The following is a 5,519-nucleotide window of genomic DNA, read 5'->3' as shown; positions in this document are numbered from 1 at the left end:
CAGTGCAGGTTTGTATCAAATTCTTAGTACTAAAAGAATACAGGAAAATATAGGTCTAATAATTTTAATACATGGATACTCATGGCTCTCTCTCCGCAGATGTCTTTCAATTCCTAGAAACTAAAGCAGATGCAGCACATAGTAGGTGCCCTTAAGTATGTTCTGTTGGAAAACTCCCAACATTTACAAACCCTCATGAAACAAAATGAGAATAAAGTCTGCTAAAGCACAGTGGGTCCATTTTGCTTCTTCACAAATGCAAAGCCTTATTGTCCATGTACATATAGCCCCAAACCTCAGAAAACCAGAAACAACAGAGATGAAAAAGGGAGAGGATATAAAAAGTAGCACATCCATTTAAGAGAGCTAAAACCTAGTAATATGTTCTCCTCCAATTTCATCAGCAGATCCCAATGTGAGACAACCAAAATACTCTGCTTTAATATTATAAGATGCTTTGGAGAGGAGGTTGGAAAACCATCAGATCATTTGTTTGGCCTCTGAGTACCACAGCGAGAAACTGCAGGACATGAGCTTTTGAAGGGGCCCGTTGGACACGACTGAAGCGACTTAGCAGCAGCAGTGAGGTCATCTGATGAGGGAACGCACCTACTGATGTTTCCCAAAGACAGACAAGGTAGAACAAATTCTAGACACCTGTGTTGCCTAATTCCTAGACTCGTGTCCTTTCTTCAACATACAGCCCAACCCTAGGGTGACCAGGCTTGAATATTCTCCTACCCACTTCTCCAGGGGTCAGTGTTTTGGAATTAAAGAGAACAGCAGCTGTAGAAGGTGAGACTCAGCTCACTTGTCTGAACTATACCAGCCCTTTATGAAAGACATCTGAACAATTAACAGACTCTCTTATTATGAAATAGCAGCAAGGATCCAGGTGGCCTGGAATGGGCTGAAAATGCAGGGAAAGAAACATTCAAAATAAAATAAAATGCTATTGTTATCTACTGAGGCTCTCCTGGAACTAGTGCACTTTTGGTCACAGTGGGAAGAGGGACTGGGAATGGGTAGGATAATTAAAAAACCTAACATTTATTTGAACTCTTAAATAAAACAAGCATTAACGAAACATTTTTAGGAGTTGTTCTGATAGCTAGCCAACATTATGTGTATGCATATCTATATTGTTCAACATAGGGGATAATCTGTACTATGATTCTGTTTGCATAATTTTTAATTCCACAAAACTCTAGAAACTGATCTACTGCACTTCACAATCACTTAGTCACATCAATGATTTCTCTTCCTCATACATCAATGTCTAAAGTGTCAGAGCGTTCATGTCCTGCTATCAGTGTCAAAGTTTGCCAAATCAAGTCCCATCTTGAGATATGTTCCTCAAATGGAATGTCATGAGTACTGTCATCAAAATCATCCATAAACATTAACTGATTTTTCTCCACTAAGCACAGGCTTTATTTCCAAAGGGGATTTAATCTATTTGCTGGGGACCTAAAACTATGATGAAAAGTCGATAGCTGTCTCAACTCCTAAGACTCTTGCCTGCATGGCATTTAAGCTTCCCAACTTGTATCTGACTTTGCTTTGTGAGATCCTATTTCCCCAGTATTTCTTCGCCTCTCTTCTTCCCTCTATTTCCAACGTGCTTATGCCTCCTGTTCTACCAAGGCAAAAACATGTTTCATAGAGAGCTTCCTCCATCTCAAGTTTTGCCAACTTTATCCCAGTTTCACAAACACATATACAGAGATGTCACATGTAGTGATAACATGGCCTAGAGTAAGATAAAACATAAGCCAATGGTGGATAAATTTTAAAACAAGGCACTATTTTGGTGATTCAGATAGCAGATGTCAACTCAGAATGCATAGTGACACATATCAGGAGGCAACTGCTGTTGAGAATTTAGGAACTACAAATAACTACTGAATCATTTCCCAAACAACTCACCATGCTGGGGAAAAAGTCAAAAACAGCAGTACATTCAGTACTTCAGTTTGTCTCCAAAGTTAGGGGCCCTGATGATACTTATTTTTATTCTTAAACACTTTTACTAATATGAGCTAATGTCTGTGTTTATTGCCACCAGACCTAAAAGTGTTCCTTCCTATCAGTATCTGTCTCTTTACCAGTTTTATTTCCAACAAAGCACTGAAATTCTTGAAAATTTAATAAAATTTATTTTTAATCTATCTGTCTGTCCCCTTAGAACTAAGCTAAATGAGAGTAGGGATGGTTTCTGTCTTGGTTATGGTGTAATCCAGAAAACCAGAAGAGTCTCTGACACGTAGTAGATGCCTGATCCTGTTTTTGAAAGAACACCTGAAGCATGTGTACTAAGTGGTGGCAAAAGAATGAGAGCTTATCACTTGCAGATACCTGGGCTTGGGTAACCAAGTCATCCACGTCAAAAAATATTTTAGTGGAAATAAGATGTAGCATGGAATCAGTTAGTTGCTTCTAAATAAAATCGAGAACTTAGAGGGGAAATGATGAATTCAGGACTTTGAATTCCCAGCCCAAGCTATCAGAATGCTTGAATGACATCATTACAAATTATCTTTCTTCCTATAGACACAGGGCCCAAAGTTCTGAAAAACAAACACAAAACCAAATCTTTCTGGTAACTGAATTACAAGGCAAATTGAATTCACCATCCTGAAGGGTTTCTTATGTTAAAGTTAGTACCTTAAGAAAAAGTAAAAATTGGAATTGGGACACATGAACAAATTCTAGTGAAGCTGAAGACCATGAGTGCCCTGCCCCCAATTCTGCTGAGGATCCTTTGCAGGAAGATGCTCTTCATCTCTGAGGTCAGGATCCCCTTGTCCAAGAACTCTATGAGAGCTTTCATTGAGGTATTTGCCTTGTAAGGGACTGCTGATTCCCCTAAGACCCTCACTACCTCTCCTTGCTTCTAGACTTCCAACCAGACTCAAGTCTCATCAGCCCGAGCTGCAGTGTAAGCCATGAGAAAATGACAGTAACATCAAAATATTGCAAGATTCTGTCAGTCTATATAGACAGAAACCTGAGAAGCATGTAAGGAAGTGGGTTCTAAGGGATGGGAGGAATGTAACATTGGACAAGAGCAGGAAGCCAAGATCCTGGATTGAATGCACCATCCTGAGTGGCTGTAAGAGTTAGCCTGGTAAATTAACCAAAACCTGGTAGCCCACACTAAACCAAGACAAAACGCCAAGGCTCCATTGGTATAAAATCTAGGGAATTTGGAATGCTAGAGTAGATTTATCATCTAAGAACTGCTCATCCAACACCTTCTGATACCCAAAAAAGTTCCAGAAAGAACCTTCACCAGAGTAGTGAAAAATATAATTACCAAAGGAAGACCCTCAAGGGTACTTGCTTCACCATACTTGCCTTTAAAGCCTGGAGACCCTCTACCCAGTGCAGGAACATCATTACTAATATGCTGAGTGGGCCCCACTTCTAGAGGCTCTGATTCCCAAGCTCCTGGAACACCTAATTTCAGTGTTTTGACACCCAAAAGTCCTAAGAAATATCTCTAGCATTTACTTCTCTTTCATTTTCTAGTCATATAGGACATTCTATTATAAATTAAATTGCATATTAAAACCCTTATTGAAAGAGTCCAGTCTGTTCCATCCAGAACCTTCTGGAAAAAAAAAAAAGACCAGCTTCCAATAGAATTGACTTGAGCTTCCGGTGCTGCAATTTTTTAATTTCTTCTTACAATGCTCTCTTCTTAGCGAAGTGTTTAAGCAACCTAGAAAGAAAGAACACAAAGTATATTCAGTACCACAGCCTGACTCATTGCTCCCATTTGAAGGTCTCATTTCTGAGTCAGTTCCAGTACAACCAATTCCTTCTGTACATTTTTGCCACTGCTATTCTTTAAAATTGACTTCCATCATGACCTTTCCAATTCACTAGTTTGTCTAAATCTCAGTAATGGTCATGCCCAAGTTCTTTTCCTTGAATGTTCTGAACCCCAATCAAATTGGTGAGTGTGGCTTTTTAATTGTCAGTTAATGGTAGGTACCATTTGTCCAGTTACAAGGAGGAACTTCAGAGAGTGATGGCTATCCACAAATAGGTAAATCTCCACCCCTGATCCAGCCCAGCTAAAACTCCCTCATGTGCATAATTTTACCCATGGTAGAAAATTTCTTTCAGGTAGTAGTGAAATTCATAGGGGCAGTAGTGGATTTTTCAGAATGCTTGGATGCTAGTAATTTTGTGAATTGTGTATTTTAAAATACTTTATTATGCCTAGCCCAAGAGTGGCATTGAAACTGGGTAACATAAGTATTACATTATTTGAGTATTTTTAAGCTACACATGGAAAAGAAATGCAAAAAAGCAAAATGGCTGTCTGAGGAGGCTTTACAAATAGCTGTGAAAAGAAGAGAAGTGAAAAGCAAAGGAGAAAAGGAAAGATATAAGCATCTGAATGCGGAGTTCCAAAGAATAGCAAGGAGAGATAAGAAAGCCTTCCTCAGTGATCAATGAAAAGAAACAGAGGAAAACAACAGAATGGGAAAGACTAGAGATCTCTTCAAGAAAATTAGAGACACCAATGGAACATTTCATGCAAAGATGGGCTCGATAAAGGACAGAAATGGTACGGACCCAACATAAGCAGAAGATATTAAGAAGAGGTGGCAAGAATACACATAAGAACTGTACAAAAAAGAGCTTCATGACCCCAGATAATCACGATGGTGTGATCACTCACCTAGAGCCAGACATCCTAGAATGTAAAGTCAAGGGGGCCTTAGAAAGCATCACTACGAACAAAGCTAGTGGAGGTGATGGAATTCCAGTTGAGCTCTTTCAAATCCTGAAAGATGATACTGTGAAAGTGCTGCACTCAATATGCCAGCAAATTTGGAAAACTCAGCAGTGGCCTCAGTTTTCATCCCAATCCCAAAGAAAGGCAATGCCAAAGAATGCTCAAACTACTGCACAATTGCACTCATCTCACATGCTAGCAAAGTAATGCTCAAAATTCTCCAAGCCAGGCTTCAGCAATACGTGAACAGTGAACTTCCAGATGTTCAAGCTGGTTTTAGAAAAGGCAGAGGAACCAGAGATCAAATTGCCAACATCCACTGGATCATCGAAAAAGCAAAGGAGTTCCAGAAAAGCATCTATTTCTGCTTTATTGACTATGCCAAAGCCTTTGACTGTGTGGATCACAATAAACTGTGGAAAATTCTGAAAGAGATGGGAATACCAGAACACCTGATCTGCCTCTTGAGAAATTTGTATGCTGGTCAGGAAGCAACAGTTAGAACTGGACATGGAACTACAGAGTGGTTCCAAATAGGAAAAGGAGTACGTCAAGGCTGTATATTGTCACCCTGCTTGTTTAACTTATATGCAGAGTACATCATGAGAAACACTGGACTGGAAGAAACACAAGCTGGAATCAAAATGGCCGGGAGAAATATCAATAACCTCAGATATGCAGATGACACCACCCTTATGGCAGAAAGTGAAGAGGAACTAAAAAGCCTCTTGATGAAAGTGAAAGTGGAGAAGGAAAAAGTTGG

The sequence above is a fragment of the Bison bison genome, unplaced genomic scaffold (genome assembly GCF_000754665.1).
Source record: "Bison bison bison isolate TAMUID 2011002044 unplaced genomic scaffold, Bison_UMD1.0 scf7180017864298, whole genome shotgun sequence".
Classification (NCBI taxonomy): domain Eukaryota; kingdom Metazoa; phylum Chordata; class Mammalia; order Artiodactyla; family Bovidae; genus Bison; species Bison bison.
The sequence above is the reverse complement of the archived record's forward strand: the minus strand, read 5'-3'. Positions refer to the sequence as shown.